Here is a 19,371-nt window from a genome sequence, read left to right as displayed (position 1 = left end):
TGGGTTTTGCCTTCAATGACTTAATTTTAAAAAAAACAGATATTCTCAAATAATTGTTAATTCCATGCCCAAATATACAATCTGGGGGGAATTGACTCAACATAAACCTGTCATCAAATGTCTGGTGGTGTTCTCACACCTAGTGGTACAACCAGCCTAAGCAAAGTCCGCTGCCCCCAGACTTGTGAGCTGAGCACAGCCTTTAACAACTCAAAGTCAAAACCTGCCATCCCATTGGATGAGAATAGAAACGGAATCCATCTACTCCAGGACTTGGACAACGAGCAGGTGGGGCATTGCTCTCCGGTCCGGGCCGCTTGGGGAGACAGGGATGGATGGAGGGGAGCATGCAGAGCCAGGAGACCCAGAAATGGCTCTTCTTCCTGCCTGTCCCTCCGCTCCATTCCCCAACCCCAAGCCTCTCCCTGCTGCTCCAACAACTGCTCCTGACCTCTCAGAAGCCTTTCACTTTTAGAGATTTTTTAAGACAACAAGACAATGTGAGACTAAATGCAAACCAGCTTTAAAAATGATTATTTTTGTATCCCCTGGTAATTCTGTAAAGGACCCTCCTCTCCCCTTGTCTCCCCCTCCCCCAGGGTGAACTTTAAATCCTTTCATCCATGGGGACTGAAGGCAAAGTATCTGGATTTTCTTTCCCAGCCAGCCCACTCGCCAGTCTGGCTTTTCTCCTCGTTGTTTGGATGCTCTTCTTTATGGCTCCTTGCCAATGTACAGATGTAAACTATTGTCTGATTATTAAGGAAAAAAACCAAACACACAAAAACACACACACACTGTCAATGTTAATGACCATAGAACTGTCTGTGTATAGTCACGTCTGTGGTCTGGTACAAATGGGCCACCAGCCTCTGCTGCTCTGGGGGCTTCGCTGTGCCATCTCTCAGTGCCAACCCCTCTCCATCTAAGTTCACTCTCTTTTGGCACCCTCAGGACCCTGTTACATATAATCTTCCCAGTCTAGGGGCCAGTGATCTCATGTTTGGTCTCCCTTGCCCTCAACCAAACAGTCGTAGCCATACTGAGTCCTATTAATAGCTTATGGCTGTGGAGGGAGCACTGGGTGAGGAGCTGAGACCTGGCTTCCCTCCCACTCTGCTTACTGGTTGAATGGCCCTGGGCAAGTTTCTGCTCCCTGCCCAGTTTCCTTGTCTGCAAAGCAAGAGGACTGAGCTAGATACATTCTTTCCATTTTTCCTTAAGAAAATATTTATTTAGCTCCTACTCTGAGCTAGACACTGAGGATGGAACTGGAAACAGGACAAACAAGGTCTCTGCCTCCATGGAGCATATAGAACGGGAGGAAGAGAACATAATGAAAAACAAAAGAAAAAGTCTGAACGCCCTTGCAGCGCCAACAACCTTTAAATGTGTTGTTAATATAACTTCTCATATTGTCCTTCTGAAGAGTGGTGCTCTAGTACGGACTACAAGCCTTCAGGGAAGAAGGGATAAAGAAGCCTGGGTAGTCCTGAAATCCCAGCCTCAATGGACACCTGCTACACCTGTCCTGGATGCTGGCCAGAGCTGCCTCAGCTTTTTATCTCTCCCCAAAGGCTGGGTACCTGCAGCTATCATTTCACTTTCCACTTGAACTGGAGGAATTTTCAGAAACAGCAGGAAAGTGTGACAAAACACCAGCCTCCAGCTCCACCCTTCAGTGGAACTGGTATTTTTAGTCTCCTCTCTTTCCACAGCCATCTACATACCTCCCTGGGTGAGTCATTTTTTGTTGATAGCCCCATGTACTCGTGACTCTCGAACATGGGGCTGGCTTGTTTTAACGCTCGGCTCCATCTCTACCTGCAACACTCAGAAGACTTTGATGTGGAATGAGCTGTGGGGCTTCCAGTGCCCCCGACCATATGCTGTACAAAAGGACAACGGCCCACAGAGAGGCTGCAGAATGACACTGCCCATGCGTGAAAGAGTCATGGAGTTGAGCACTGTTTCCATATTTTGTTTGCTCCGTGTTCATATCCATGGGACTGACAACTTGATCCCAGAGTTTTGGGTGCAGGGTAATATCCTTACTCAATTTGGAACCATTTTACTGAGGCAACAGGCACCAAGGTTACATCCTAGAAAATCACATCTTGCAAGGCAGTTAGGCATTTCTATAAGATGCCGAGCTATCAAAATAATGCATAATGAAATGGCAGTATTTCTAGAAGGTGTTACATATAAATCATCTATTTCTATCAGATTTTTTTGTTCCCCCTTTTTATTAGTCATAGAAAAAATATTTCTGGGTCTATGTTCAGACAATATGACAACAAGGACAAAAGCAACATCACACAAATCCAGGTCACTGATCCTTTCATGTAGCATCAAGAAGTATGTAGAGAGCCCTGACTGATGTGGCTCAGCTGGATGGGCATCCTCCGGCAAAGCTGAAGGTCATGGGTTTGATTCCTGGTCAGGGCGCATGCCTAGGTTGTAGGTTTGTTCCCCAGTCGGGGTGTACGAGAGGCAGCCAGTTGATGTTTCTCACTCACATCAGTGTTTCTCCCCTTTTCTTTCTCCCCTATTTCCCTTCTCTGTAAAAAAAATAAATAATTTTTTTTAAAGAAGTATGTAGAGGAACAGTATGAAGATTTAAAAAAATGATTAAAGAAAGTGACTCCTTCCTTCCTACATCCATTCAGCAGTCACTTATTGGGTATTCACAGTGTCATCCCATATGCATTTCCCCTGGGTCACCACCCCTCAGACCCACGTCGAGTTTGTTTGTTGGTCTTTTGTTTTACCTCAGGCCTTCCATCATCTCAGGCTTTCTTATCACAGCACATCTTCATGTGATATCCCCTCTGCCTGGGCATCTCTGCTCCCCCATTTTTCACCCAGCTAACTCTTTTGATTTTTGGTTTAAGGGTCTTTTCTCCAAAGACACTGTCTCAGCCCCTCCAGGTACAGGTAAATTTCCCTGTTCCATACTCTCATACCATTCTGTATTTTTCCTGTGTTGCACTTATGACAGCTGTATTTAAATGATTATTTGTTAAGTTAATTTGCTAAATTTCAGTCCTTCCCACCAGATTTCCAAGGAGGCGAGCCCGATTCATTCATATACTGCTGTTCTGACACCCAGCACAATGCCTTACAAATAAAAGTATTTTTCTCAATCACTGTGTTAATTTAATAAGTGTCCTCCCTCTCAAAATTCACAGTCTAGTAAGGGGTCAACTGAAAAACAATGGGGTATATTCAGTGTTACAGAAACATGGGCATCACAAGTACAACAAAAGCCAGGAATTATATAAGGGGAGACTCAGCTGAAGTAGTAACATTTGAGCTGGGCCTTGACATAAGAATAGGACTTCAGATAAAAAGAGAGGAGAAAGGAATTCTGCGCAGAAGATTCAACACAAAAAAAGACTGGGACGGATGAAAGTATGATTTCTTTGATTTCATAGAAATCATACAGTAGAATGATTTCTAGGAAGCACACATAGTCGTAGTGGAACAGAACAACGGTGAGAATGAAGGACCTGGGGGAAGACTTGTATTTTCTGCTAGAGACTTTCTATTGGAAGCAAACAGGAATAGAACTATGAATACAATTTGTGCTTTAGAACTTTCTCTCCAGGGACAGAGTGAAAGGTAGGTTGGAGAGGGGAGCGGATGAAAACTATTTAGGGAGCTGTTGCAGGGGTCCAGGCGAGAAACGGCGAGGCCAGGTGGCTGGAATGGTGAGAGGAGACAGACGTGAGAGACATGGTGGGGGCACAGCCAGGCAGGCTTGGGGATGTGGGAAGTGAGGGCGAGGAGTTCGCCAAACATGACTAAGGATCCCAGCATGGGCGCTGAGTCACTGCCAATGACATTGTCCATTGTAACTGTAGCAAAAACATGGGAGGAGTAGGGTGGAGACTTTGGAGCAAGACGAGGGACAAACTGATAAACTGGGTTTGGCCTGTCTGTCACAGTGGAGGAGATGTCAAGATCCATGATTCTCTCAACTTTCTTCTCATTATCACCCCTTTAGGAAGCTTTTAAATTATTCTTTCTTGGTTGCACCGTTCCCATGAAATTTTAACACCACAGCTACATTGTATATCTGATTGTATACTGTACATAGGTCTATGCTTTGGACATAAAAAGGAGCAGCAGTTTTGCCCCCCAAAACACACTTTTGCCCCATTGAGAATACATGAGAGGAGGGGGAGGAAGGTGGGCTAACACTGCTCAGACTGGAGGGAGTCCGGAAGTTCCACACAGAGGAGCATTTGCTGTGGGGTGTGGAGACTGAGATAAAAACTGTTTTGGGGTTTTATTGAGATATAATTGACATATAACAGTATGCAAGTTTAAGGTGTACAACTGTTGATTTGATATATTTATATATTGCAAAATGATTACCATCGTAGTGTTAGCTAACACTTCCATCCTGTCACATAATTACCGTTTTGTGTTTATGTGTGGTGAGAACAATTAAGATCTACTCAGCAACTTTCTAGTATATAAAACAGTATTATTAACTATAATAATGAGGCTGTCCATTAGATCCCCAGATCTTACTCATCTCATAAATGGAAGTTTGTACCTTTGATCAGCATCTCCCCATTTCCCCCACCTTCTAGCCCTTGGCAAACACCATTCCACTCTCTGTTTCTAGGAGTTGGGCTTTCCTAAATTTCTCATATAAGTGAGCCCACACAGTATTTGTCTTTCTCTGTCTGACTTTCTCACTTATCATAAAGAAGGTGTAATATACAAGAATATACATTTTTGAGAGAGAGAGTGATTTCTTTGAGGAGATGGACTTTCCCTCTCTCTCTTCCATGTCTCTTAACCTCTCTCTTATATTTTCCATTTCTTTGCTTTTCTGCACTACAACTCTGTTACTTTATTTGCATTATCTTCAGTGTTCTACTTCTCTCTTCTACTATGTCTAATCTGATGCCACACCCATACAAGGACTTTTTTTACATTAAATTTTTAATTTGTTATTGTATTTTTCATTTCTAAAAATGCTATTGGTATTTTTCAAACCTGCCATGTTCTTTTTATTGTTTCCTGTTTCTTACCAATATCTTAAAGCTTATTTTTCACTTATTTAAATAAAATTAGCATAGTTGTTTATACTTTATATCTAACCATTCAAATACCTAAAGTTTTGTGACTCCTTTATGCTGTTTATTTTTGCTGGCACTAACTAATGGTGCCTTGCTTTCTGATGTGTTTGGTGGTCTTCAAATGAACTGCTTACTGGCAGTGACAAATCATTTGTACACAATCCCTGAGGCCTAAGATGAAAGTGTCTGCCACTAGAGTTGAGGAGAGTTTGTTTCTTCCAGGTGCTTGGGAGCACTATGGTTTGGTTTCCCATTAAACTAAATTTACAGCTTGAAGTTTCTTGTCCCATCACAATGAAATGCAGTTGGGGGTATAAGTACGTGCAAATTCTGACCAGTAGTTCAATGGTGAAATTCTACCAGGGAAAGGTTTCTTTATCTTTCCCCTGCTTTGTTTATCGTTAAGGCAACTCTCCTCATAGCCCTCTGAGGAAGGCAAAAGGGAGCCGGTTTACCTCTAGCTTACCTTAGGGAGTCCCAGCATAATGTGAAGTGAGAATCTCCTTTAAGATCTCCCCTCTATGAGACCTCCTATCAGACTACTTCTCTAACCTTGGATGAGTTCTGGTCCTTGGGTTCTGTTTTATTCATCCCAAGTCAATTTAGTTTAACCCGATCAGCGAAGGTGCTCTTGGCAAAAGCTAATCAGTTGGTAGCTCTGTGTTATCAGCCATTCAGTATTTTTAAGAAGAATTTTACTTAATACTTTATCCAATTTTTCATTGCTTTTGGTGGAAGCTTAATTTAAATAACCAATACCGCTATTACCAGAAATGACATAATATCTGTTGATTTTTATTATAAGCTTTAGAAACAGTTTTTAAAAATCTTACATCTTCATTGGTTTCACATTTTATTTGTAGATTTCTTTTAGAGAAGATGGAATTTTTTGTTTTAATCTTCTGGTTTGAGAATAAGGTACGCCATCCTATTTTTTTTCAAGACTTTATTTCTCAATAGCATTGTAAAGTTGCCTATATTTTTGTTAAATATTCACTTTTTTGGTTAAATTTATACATAGGTGCTTTATTCTTTTTTGTTATATTAATATAAATATTACAACTCTGAAATTTCCCCAGAGTTCTGCTTTAGCTTTATCTTGTAGGTTCTGATTTATTAATATACTTATTTTCATTTTTTAAGATGATATTCAAGTATATCCCTGATGGTAGCATTGTACAAGAAGAGTATTTAGCATTTCCAGATGAAACAATTTGTCTTTTTTTCTAAGTTTATTATTAACTTCTAAAATTGCTTTGCAATCAGAGAAGCTTTTTTATATTCATTCTAATTTTTGGAATTTACTGAAGTTTTCTTTTTAAAAATATGTATGTATGTATTTAGAGAGAGGGGAAGGGAGGGAGAAAGAGAGGGAAGGAATCATCCACATGAGAGAGAAATATTGATCAGTTGCCTCTTGTACGTGCCCTACCAGGGACTGAACCTGCAACATAGGCATGTGCCTGACCAGGTATGGAACCCAGTGACCTTTCACTTTGTGGGATGATGCTCAACCAACTGAGCCATACTGGTCAGGGTTGAAGTTTTCTCTGTGGCTTTATATATATGTCAACTTTTTTACTATTCCAAGAGTACTTGAAAAAGTATATTCTCAAGGGTTAGAGTTCTATGTATAGCAATTAAATTTACTTTATTAATTATACTATTTTATGATATTTGCCCCTAAAATATGCAATGAAAGGGAACTAAAGAACATAGATGGGACTTAAAATTTTCTCAGTTTTTGTGTACTTGAAATGTTTGTCTCCTGCTTTTCGACTTGAAAATGATTTGACTTAGATAAAATTCTTTCATCATGCATTGTAGATATTGTTCAAATCTCTAACTCTTCTGAGAGCTTCCAGGTAAAACCTAAGACCAGCCTGTGCTTTATAAGTCTCTTTATAGCTGATTTGTTCTGGCTAACTTCAAAGTCCAATAACTTCTCTAGGCTATGTCTCAATGTTGATCATTCTGTGTTACTTTCCCGGCAGTAGAGTAGCCCCTTTCTATCTGAATAGTCCAGTCTCTTATATATGTATATATAAAGTATTAAAACTTTATTTATTAAAATATCATTTCTGCTTTATACTTCATTTTCTTTTTCAGGTATATTTTATCTATTTCCTGCCCTTCATACCTATCACCTTTATGTAAATCCTTTAGGAACCTTGTCCATTTCCATTGTATTGTTTTCACCTTCCTCCCTCCCATCCTGTGACCACTTGGCATGTTTCCAGCAGAATCGACCTCCTTTCTGCTGCTTCCATTGTGGTCTTTTTTTCCAGGTTACCATCTTTGCTAAGTTCTGCTGTTTCTTGCTTTACCTCCTGTTGTCTTGCTAAATATTTCCTGAACTATTATAGACATGTTTTGTTTTGGGTTTGGGTTTGGGTTTTGTTTTTGTTTTTGTTTTTTCTTTTTTTGAGATCCTGTGGGTTTAAAAAAAAATAATAATTGCTTTTTAAGTTTATGACAGTATGTTAGGTCACAAATTTCCTCTGTTTTGTGACAATATTCTTCTAGTGAATCTCTTTCAACTGTGATTAGTTTGTTTTTCTTGCTCCTTTAATTCTTTTTCTTTTTCTTTTTTTATATATGTAGATAATGTGCTGGTTCCTTTTTGATTACTCACTTTTAAATGGGGAAAGGTATTTCCAAAAAAGCTATTTGCAAGAACTTTATGGAGGGAGAGGGCCAGGGTTATATTCTACCAGGAATGCTCCTTAAACATAAGGTAGTAATGGTGAGAGAAAACTTTTAGTTGTCAACCTGTAGCTTTTCCTCCTGCCAAGATCAACAGCTGCAGAGCTGCACACAAGGAGATCTTCCTCCTCCCAACTCACCAACTAAGGCATGAACTATTTAATTGTCACCGAGCATCTGAGTCATCACATTGTTCAGTTTTCTGGAACTGCAATGACACTTCCCTTTAAAAGAGTGATGCTCCAAAATAAAAGACTGTGGCTGCTCTACGAATGCCACCATCGCCACCATCATTGAATTCCGCAGCTCCAACCCCCTATTCAATCCAGTTTAAAGACTGGGGCATGTAACATAAGAAATTGTGAAGAGACTTCCAGAACAGGATAACTTTTGTGAAGGGAAGGGTCCTGATGGAATGGCTGTCACCATACCTGAACATGTAAATTTTCTATTTGAGACAAGAAGTCCCCTATTGTCCTTTTAAAAAAATATTATCTTAATTATATCACCTGGGAAGATAGGCCATTGTGGGTCATTAAAGTCACCAGCCTCGACTCAAGCTGGAGTTTCTGAGAATAAAAGCAAAAGAACAAACAGGTCAAACCGTTTCCAATATTCTATCTCAGCAAGACAGTCAGAAGCCATAAACCAAGATCATGATGGAAAGAACTGGGTAAGGTTTGTTAAGCTTCATTCTATCTGTGTACTATGTTTAAATATTTGTGATGGTGTATATTTATTTTTATAGAAACATAGGTATGTCTCTCCTATATGTTTTTTATCACAGAGCTTCCAATGAAGAGTTTCATGCTTGTTTTCTGAAACAAGAAGCACCTAGAGAGACCACGGGAACATAGTAAATAGTAGCTACAATGTGGTAAGGGTGTTATATCCAATTTATTCTTTTTTTTTTCAATTACACATTGAAATTAATTTATATTTTATTTTATTTATATCTATGTCAATATTTTTATTTTATTTTTTATTTTATTTCATTTTGGTTAGAGCACTTACCATAAAGTCTACCATCTTAACAAATTTTTAGATGTATAATACATTATTGTTGACTATAGTACTAATTATCAGAAAAATGTAAGTCAAAACTACAATGAGATATCACCTCATAACTATCAAGATGGCTATTTAAAACAAACAAACAAAAAGAAAACAAATGTGGAGAAACATTGCACACTATTGGTTGGGGTGTAAACTGGTACAGCCACTGCAGGAAACAGTCTAGGAGGTTACTCAAAAAATTAAAAATAGTACTGTCATATGATCCAGCAATGCCACGTCTGGGTATTTACCTAAAAGAATTGAAATTTGGTCTTAAATAGATATCAGCACTTCCATGTTTATTAAAGCACTATTCATAACAGCCAAGATGTGGAAATACCCTAAATAAATGTCCACAAGAGATGAATGGACAAAGAGAATTTGATAAATACATACAAGGGAATACTATATGGCCTTCAAAAAGAAGACAATTCTGCAATATGTAATAGCATGGATGAAACTTGAGAACATTATGCTAAGTGAAATAAGCCTGTCACAGAAAGACTGCATGATTCCTCTTATTTGCTTATTGCAGCATTTCTGCACAGCATGTATGATTACTCAGCACTTTGCAGATGTACTCTCCAAATCAAAGGGGGTAGGAAACATGTCAGGGTCACCCAGGTAGCAAGGACCAAAGTTAGGATTCAAACACAGGTCCCCAACTTCCTTTTCTTTTTCTTAATTTTTAAAACATTTTTATCAATAGGTTTACTTTGAATATTATTTTATATTAGTTTCAGGTGTACAGTGATTAGACAATCATATACTTTACAAAGTGTCCCCTTTCAACTCCAATATTTTCAGTACCCACCTGGCACCATACACAGTTATTACAATATTATTGACTGTATTTTCTATGCGGTACTTTACATCTCCATGACTGTTTTGTAACTACCAATTTGAAATCTCAATCCCTTTCACTTTTTTTACCCAGTCCCTCAAACCCCACCCCTCTGCCTACCATCATACCATCTTCGTATCTATGAATGCTTCCATTTGTTTGTATGTTTATATTGCTCTTTAGATTCCACATGTAAGTGAAATCATATGGTATTTGTCTTTCTCTTTCTGACTTATTTCACTTAGCATAATACCCTGTGAGTCCATCCATGCTGTTGCAAATAGTAAGATTTCATTCTTTTTACGACTGAATAATATTCTATTGTGTAAATGTACCGCTGCTCTTATATCCACTCACCTATTGATGGACACTTGGGCTGCTTCCATATCTTGGCTATGGTATATAATGCTGCAATGAACAGAGGCGTGCACATGTTCTTCCAAATTAGTGTTTTGGATTTCTTCAGTTATATACCCAGAAATGCAATCACTGAGCCATAAGGCAGTTCAACTTTTAATGTTTTTTTGAGGAACCACTGTTCACCATAATGGCTGCACCAATCTGCATTCTACCAAAGTACAAAAGGGTTTCCCTTTCTCCACATGAGCCCCAGCACTTGTTGTTTGTTGATTTATTGATGATAGCCATTCTGTCAGGTGTGAGACAATATCTCCTCATGGTTTTAATTTGCATTTCTCTGATGCTCAGCAACACTGAGCATCTTTTCATATGTCTATTGGCTATGTGTATGTCCTCTTTGGAGAAGTGTCTGTTCAGATTCTTTGTCCGTTTTTTCATTGGATTGTTCGTTTTTTGGTGTTAAGTTACATGCCATCCTCCCCAGAAACACGGACTGGTGCAATGGGTGAAGGGAGAGTGGAGGAATCTAAGATCCTGCAGGAGGCGTGCCTGGTTCTAAGAAGGGGCCCACGTCTCAGGAGGAGATGCCAAGGGAAGGCAGGGTGCTGGGAGCTCTGTACCTTCCTCCTGCAGGCCGCAACTTTCCTTCGCCACCAGACAGCTGTTTGAAATACTACAGCTCCAGGCCCCATGACCCTCTTGGAACCCTTCCACCCTCCCCTCAGCCTCACAGTCCCTGTATGGGAAACTGCGCTTTAGAGGGATGTTATGAATATTCAGTAACAAGTGATTATAAATCTTCTGGCAAACAGACAGTCCTATGGAAATGTTAAATAACCGTATGTTCCCATTTAACTTCATTTATAGCATTTGGATGAAACTAAGACATTTTGATTCTTGTTTAGGACATTTACTACTCAGTATTTGTAAAGAAATCATTAGCCATTTCTTGCATAAGACCGAAAAGAAGTTCTCTTCATCTTCATCTGCTCCAGAGGGATTTTTTTGTCTGTTTGTTTTTGGGATTTTGTTTTTTGTCTACTCTGAATGCCCTGTAGTTGGCTGGGTCTGTTAAAAATAATCTTTTAATTATGTGACTTACTTCAGTCAAAAGACTTTACCAATTCACTCTCTCTCCAAGGGCATTTACAGGTCATTAAAAATTTAATTTCTGTATAGTCTGCCTTCATTTTGGATGAGAGATAACAATTAACATGATTCCTCTCTATGTGTTTCCATTTTGTCACACAACACACCCTCCTCCCACCCCAAATTAGTATTTGTATCTCCAAAAATCTAATTATCCACATAAATTTGGGACCTGTCATCTGCATAAATAAAATCCATCTGTGTTCCAAGAAACTTTAATAACTTTATAATAACTAATTGTTCTAAATTAATCCAGGTAACCTTTCGCGAGAGTTGCCAAACAAGAATATTTAACAACTTGGAGTGTCTTTACTGGGTTCTTGTCCCATGCTTCCATGGGGAGTTCCACAGAGCAGACATCGAGGAAAGGTGGACAGTCACAGAAGAACAAGATGAAATGAGGTCTCTGGTTATCTACAAGCTAGACAATCAACTCCCCACTTCCCGGAGCTTGCGTCCCTTCCTTTATGTTCTTCCAAAACTAGAGGTACTTCTGTTTTTTCTCTCTCCTCAGTGGACCATTAATGAATACTTCCCACTATTGTGAAAGGCCATTAAATTGCCATTGTCCTCCCTCAGAAACCTTTGTGGAGACTGTCAGTTACACTCGCATCTCCTGTGGCTTTGTCCCCTCTTCACTGATACAGTATTTAAAGGCCCCTTCACTCCCTGCCCTGGGCCTCCTCTCTGGCTCTGTTATAGCCCCAAATACAAAGTTTCAGGGGGGTCTGGGGCTCAGAAGTGCCTCACCAGATTCTTCTTCTGCATCTTTAGTAAACTAAGCTAGTATGAAGACATTTTAAAGCAATAAAGTCTTCATTTACACCCTTTAAATATTTGTGGACAGTTATCATGGTCCTCAGTCCAGAAACACACTAACCCAGTTCTGCCTTAAGAAAATACACATGAACAATGTTCATGCTGTTTCAGAGGATCTTTGATGGCACCAAACTGATTCTGACTCCCTTGTTATCAGAAACAGAAAGTGAATTCATCTCTACGCAGCACAACAGAACAGTTTTTTCTCCTTTTTGTAGGAATTCACAATGCAGCCTGCAAAAATGAGGATATCATTAAATGATGATCAGTAAGTAATATTTTGTTGAGCAGGCTTTTATACTGATAAGATAGCTTCTCTTCTTGTCTCTAAACTGCTTTTTTTTTCCTCCCATATTTCTTTTTGCTCTTATGTTCTGGTAAAATGTGTGAATCTGCTTTGTAGCAAGCTTCACTACAGCAAACTTTGAACAGATTCCACTATAAATTCTTAAAGGATAGTGATTATAACAGAATTCCTCTGAGGCACAGAGAGAGCGAAAGAGAGAGAGAGAAATAAGTAATGGGTGCGTGAGTGAATAAATAAATACATGAATAAATAAGTAGAAATTGCAAAAGATAATCATCAGGAAGTAGGGGATAGTATACATTCTTTAAAAGGAGGAAAATCTGGTTACAGTTCCACATTTTACTATTGATGCATGATGACAAATACTAAAAAAGCATAATGACTGAGAAAGGCATGTAGCTGCTGGCCTTGCAGACAGACAGACAGTCATAAACTTGTATCTGGACCCCACTATTTCCGGGCCCCATACACCTCTCAGAGCCTCAGTTTCCTCTCTCTCTCTCTCCAACCCCCGCCCTGCCCCTTCTCTGAAGCAGGTCAAACAGCTGTAATACCCATTTTGCAGGATTCACAATAAAATAATGTTGTAAAGTGCTTGTCACTGTGCCTGGCACAGGGGACGCTTGAAAAATGTAGGACTCATCTCTGAATGATATCCTCGTAGTTTTAAGTGAGAAGTTTTTTATTTTTCTAAGTATATTGGTACATGTTTCATAGACCTATTCTCTCATAGCTCCTCATTCTCATCTCCTATTTCTATAGTCCTTAAAGTTTTATTTCACTGAAGTAATTCCAGTACTCTTTTCAGAATTAGGATTCCATGCTCCACATTCCCCGGAGCTGATAAAGGCCACGTTAAGTACTTCTTTTCCTGTGTCGTGACCCGCCTTTGGAGAGGAGCTTCACAGACAGAGATGATGCAGGGGCCCTGCCCTCCTGCTCTGCCCCACCCCCAGCACCAAGTCCTGTTCTCTCACCACCCTTCTCTGTTTTTGATGACATGACTCCACTGGGAGCATGAAACAGAGGAGAGTGCCCTAACAACCAAAGAAACATCTCTCAACATAAATAAGAAGTATATAAATAAGAAGTAGAAGAAGCCCTGGCTGGGTATCTTAGTTGGTTAGAGTGTTGTCCTCGTTCACCAAGGTTGCAGATTAGATCCCCGGTCAGGACACATGCAACGATCAACCAATGATTGTATCAATAAATGGAACAACAAATCGATGTTTCTTTCTCTCTCTCTCTTCTTTCCTCTTTCTCAAATCAATACGAAATTTTTTTTAAAAAAAAGGAGTAAGAGAAAGGCAAGTTAGCATTTTTAAAATTCTAAAGAGTATCATTTGAATGGTCTCTCTTCCAGAATTTCTTATCTGAAGTTGAAAAAAGATTCTTGGAATCCTATCTGCCAATAAAACTTGGAAGTTTTGCAAGAATCCCGACAGGGCAGGCATCTTAGACGTGTTGCCCTCATGTTGCCTGTAAATGCAGTGCTGGTCCCACCCTTAGTCCCATCAAAGAAAAACCACATAACTGGGATTATCCTGGACCTTATCACAACCGACCATTGGGCCAAGAATAGAGAAAGGAGCTAGGAGTGAGTTTGCTGTAAGTGGGAAAGGGCAATTTTGCTCAGAAATTTGGGGGCTGAGAGTTTAATATGATTAAGAAAATAATAAATCCCCCCAATTAACAGCTGTTGACCAGGAAGACCTCAAAATCAAGTGCTTTTTCTATGCAGGGTTCAATTTTCTTAGCAGAAATTTGGGATGTCGTGGTGTGACTGGGAGCCCCAGAGTGGCTGCAAGTAGAGAGAGCGCACTGAGCCCATGGATGGAGAAACCATTATGGGACAGGCCCCATGGTCAGCTTTACAAGAATTGTCTCATCTAATCCTCACAAAGCCTCATGGGAAAGGTATGTTTTACAGAAGGGGAAACCAAATGTAGGGATATTAAGTTACTTGCCAAGTTCATAAATGATTGGGATTCACACTCCAGCACAGGATGTCTGGGACCACACTATTCACCACTGTGCAGTCCAGCCTCCTGAGCAACTCAGAAAGAGAGCTTGGTAGTAGTGTGCTTGGTTCCTAGTTACCTACCCTCCGTCCTAGGCCCAAGATGCAATAGGGTAGCCGAAAGTGCATTTCCTGCTTCAGCATGGTGGGTGAAAATACAGGTCTTCTGATATGTTAATGGGAAAGAGGCAATGGACTTGGTGAAGGATGCAGTGTGGACCGTAAGGTGTGTGTGTAGCAAACACAGACATGTGTCCTCACACACCCACTTGCCTGTCCACGAGAAGTCCCAGGAAGTTGGCAGTGGTCCTGCCTCTTCTTACACATACTTTTTTCCCTCTGTTAATCTCTCCTTGCCCAATTCCTCGGTTAACTCTTACCTCCCACATCCTTATCCACCTAACTCCAAATCCTGACCACCCAGTTAGAGCCTATTCCTTTCTGTCACCTGAATATCTCCATTTCCAATTGTAACTTGGATCTTCATCTCCCCTTGTTCTTTGAAAGCTGCAGACACAGAGGCTTGCCACTTACTTATTATATCCCATGCTCAAAATTCTGGTTGAAATTGATAGGACTAAAATTAAACCTCAATAGAAAAAGAACTTAATGCTGAATAAAAGTAGCAGTCCTTTTTTCTTCATAAGCTTTAGTGTCATTCTGACTCCTGGAAACTTCTTGCCATGAAACTTATACATTTTCTGAGCTTAATACTTCAGTCACTGTGATCACTTTACATTTCTACCTTTTCCAACTTGGTTTTTGCAACTCAGAGATCAAGTTTGTTACGTAACAACATTAGCAGCTAATAAATTAGGCTCTTTCTTGCCATTTTCTTGAGCAGGGCTGGCTGAGCCAAAGCCTCGTGGAATTTGGGGGGAACTTATTCTGAGGCTGATCCTCTCCCTGGGCCATAAGGTCAGGATTCCATGCCAAAGCTGCCCTACTCCTGATGAGGGGGTGAATCCCAGAGTCACCGTGGTGCCGGTTCTAAAGCTTTTCTCTGAAACCCTTTGAACCAACATGTTTCAGATTTTTTAGAGTACAGAGGAGAAATGTGCGTGTACTGTGTATTATCAACCTTTCCCATTTTACTCTTGGCAGCACCTATTAATCAAACACATTAATATTTCTGTAGCTGAATATATGAATATTAATGTGGAGGTAAATAAAAAATAAAAATAGTCTAGCATCAGTTCAGGTTAGCTTTGACTGTCAAATGACTTTAGATCAGATCACTGTTTGTTGCCAAATGAGTTAGCAAAATCCTTTTGATTTTTGGTTTTCTTGGATTTGGGATTTTAAGAAGAGATGTAAGCCTGTAGATGCACATAGCTGAGCATTCCTGTGCTCTCTTGTAAATCCCAATAAGAACCTGCACAGGAAGGTACTGTTCTTAGCTTTGGGTTTAGATAAAGAAACTTCCAGTGGAAAGTCTAGGAAAGTGGTCTGTGGTCTCAGAGTTACAAGAGGATTCAAACCCGAAGGATCTAAACCAATGCAAGGCCTATGCTCTTGCCCCTGAGAAAATCACCACATGTGGCAGAGTTTTCCTTATGAAGACAGCTTCCTGTCTCCTACCTATCTGTCAGGAGAGGCTCCTGGCTATCTGGCTTTCTCAGCTGTCCGCACTTCGCTTTAGCTCCTAGGGCTGTCAGGTTGACGCTGATCCCCTGCTTTTTACTCAGGCCCTCTCAGTTTTCTTGCTGAAGATATTTTGAAAACAGTTGAGTGCCCCAGACATTCCTGAAGCGGTCATTTCCTTCCCTTCTCATTTATTAATGGACTTATTTCTTTTGACTCCCCAGTGTTGCTCTGAGGCACTTGTGGAAGGCCTGTTTATTGCCTTTGGCTGACATTACCTTTCTCCTTCTCCACCCCAACCTTATCTTCTCCCTACCAGCAGAACTAACCTTTGTGCCTTTCTCCTTTGGGCTTCCTTCTCCCACTCTGTGTTTTCCTGGGGGAGCCTTCCATCCCAGGCGGGGGCAGGTTTTGAGTGATGGTTCCAGGGTCTGTCAAACTGCACAGATGCTGTTGGCCTCCCCATTCTGTAAGGACCTGGGCAATGGTTAAGGGGAAATTACACTATGGATTGAAAATATTCAAACTTGTCTTAATTTCTCTCTCTCTCTCTCTCTCTCTCTTTTTTTCCTTTTTATCTTCTTTACAGGGCACAGGCTGAGCTGCGCAATCTTAGCAGGAAGAGCCTGGGGCTGAGCCCTTCTTATCCGGGACCCAGTGTGGAACTGTGCTGCTGGGCAGCTAGCTCCTCACTGCTTTGTGAAATGGTGGCTGTGGTTGGTTGGCACCAAGGGAACCTGCAGCAGGTCTGGCTTCTGGTCTCCCAAGCCTCCCCGAAGGAGCCCCTGGGTTTTTAGGCAAGGCTGGCCAAGACTGGGGCCGACATGGTCCATCTATCAGTTCACTGATTGCCCTCTGGGTGACCTCCCAAACAAGCTTTTACTTCTTTTCCCTTCATATCCTCGCCTACAAAATGGGTGCCATGATATTACCACTTCAATTCTGACACCAATTTCAATGCGTGGACTTTTTTTATGCCACCTAACAATCCTTCCACAACAGTTGGGTGTTCTACAATTTAACTCTGCTTAAGGGCTCAGTCCCATAAGAATGTCCCCCTCTATTCAGATGCCCATTGCAAGTCCAGGTTGTCACCTATGCTTCTGACCAACAGGCTACAGATCAGAGGTTCCCACGACCCCCTTTTTGGCTTCAGTTAATTTTCTAGAGTGGCTCACAGAACTCAGAGAAACATTTACTTCTGTTTACAGGTTTAGTATAAAAGCTTATAACTCAGAAACAGCCAGATGGAAGAGATACATAAAGCAAGACATGGGGAAAGCGCATCGGGCTTCCATGCTCTCTGAGCAAACCACCATCCCTGAATCCCTAATTGTTCTCCAACCCAGAAGCTCTCTGAACCCTGTTCTGTGTTTGTTTTTTATAAATATCAACAATTTAGTTAAAGAAAAAAAACATACACATCAACACATTTCTGCTTTGTTTACTAAATCTAATTTGACTTGTGATTATTGGTTTGGTAAACAAGGTAGAAATGTGTTGATCAAAAATGGTCAGAAAATGAAGACAAGTATTTCTTAATAATAAAATAATCCATCTATCAGTAAGTTATACCAATTCTAAATTTGTATGGTTTTAAAAAACATAACATTGAAATAAACAAAGCAAAATGACAGACTAAAATGAGAAATAGAAAAATCTACAATCATTACCTGAGATTTTTAACACTCCTCTATATAACTTATAGAAAGAGCATACAAAAAAATTATGTAGAAGTGTTATTAGTAGTTTTTTATTGAATTTATTGGGGTGACACTGGTTAACAAAATTATATAGGTTCCAGGTGCACAATTCTAAAACACATCATCTTTACACTATTGCGTGTTCACCATCCCAAGTCAAGTCTCGGTCCATCACCATTTACCCCCTCATGCCCTCCTCCACCTGCCCCCGCCCCTTAGCAATCACCCAAGGGTGTTAGGAGCTCTGTGCCAGAAACATAGACAAAATATATATATATATATTTGTTATTATAAATTGTAACATCACAACCATCTAACCCATTGAAATTTTTATAAGGAGTAAGTTAATTAAGTGAGCAAATGTGGCCAGCTCTCCAGAGCACCCCACCCATTTTGTGCTCCAGTATGAAGTCCTAACACCAGCAAGGCTTACAAAGGCTAGTGTTTAGCTTCTCATCTCCCACTAGTTTCTCTCACATGTCTATTGCTGCACTAACATCTTCATTTCATAGAATATTGAATATCAATCATTTCAGAGCTAACAGGAGCACCAGTCATCCTTTGATTGCCTCATTGTACAAATAAAAAAAGAGAATTCCAAAAAATTGACCAGAGCATGACTAACCTTCATGAAGGTCTAGGACTAGAACCCAAGAATGGGGATTCCCATTTGGTGCTCTGTGACCAACTGCCCTGGTTTGCTGGGGATGCCTGAGAATTCAGCCCCAAATCTCTGCTTCTCTAAAAATCCTTCAGCCCTGTCGGTCACCCTAAGCCACTGGTATTTGTGAGCCTTGTTGCTTTATTAATCAAAATGCTATGTTTGCTGTCTTCACAGTTTTTTACAGTGGGGAGACATCCTTCCAGATGCCAATCCTGCATATAGGCAATAGTTGAAGCCACTGTAACCTAAATATTCATAAAATAAAGATTGTCAGTTAGCTGTGTTGCTCTCTTTATACTTACTTTGCATGTCATACTCATTAGATTACTTCAAACCTAAAGAACAATATGTTGCTTGCTGTTCAGAGGAAGGAGATGCACTTTCAAGTTGACGAAAATGAGCTCAATGCTGTTAGTACTTTGTGAGTAGCTTACAATCCATCAGACTTAATCCTCTATGTTGAAAAATTTCAGCCTTCTGGAATACATTATAAGGAGCTTTTGTTGCCGAGCACACCGATAGAGTGGAAGTGCTATGCAAACCAAAACATCAAATGATGTGATTAATCCAAGTATCTTACCACTGGCTGTTTCTTTTGGAAGAGAGTGGATAAATCCAAGACTTTGCTTGGCCTGAAATATGCAGGTACTCAAGAAAAGCGATTATTGCTCCCATAGGTTCAATCTATAACAAAGGTTTGTTTCACGCCTGTCACAGGTGTTGGCTGTTGAACTAAATTACATTGAATGAAACAGAAAGTGGCTGCCGTCCTCATGGAGCTCTAGCCAAATGGGAAGGAGAAAATTATGTAATTGCACAAGTAAGGGTGGAATTATGATTGTGATAAGTGCTATGAAGCAGAGGGCTGGGTGCTCTGGGAATGTTTGATAGGACACCAAATCTAATCCTAGGAAGTGACATTTAAGCTGAGGATGAGTTAATTCAGCTCAGATTTTAGGGAAATAGCATTCTGGGTGGGGAGACTGGTAGGAGTAAAGGCCAGGGGTGGGAAAAGTGTTTAGCATATGTTAAAATACTGAAAGAAGACTAATGGGCCACT

This window comes from Pteronotus mesoamericanus, unplaced genomic scaffold (genome assembly GCF_021234165.1).
Source record: "Pteronotus mesoamericanus isolate MK-2021 breed Mesoamerican mustached bat unplaced genomic scaffold, CSHL_Meso_final contig_74, whole genome shotgun sequence".
Lineage (NCBI taxonomy): Eukaryota > Metazoa > Chordata > Mammalia > Chiroptera > Mormoopidae > Pteronotus > Pteronotus mesoamericanus.
The sequence above is the reverse complement of the archived record's forward strand: the minus strand, read 5'-3'. Positions refer to the sequence as shown.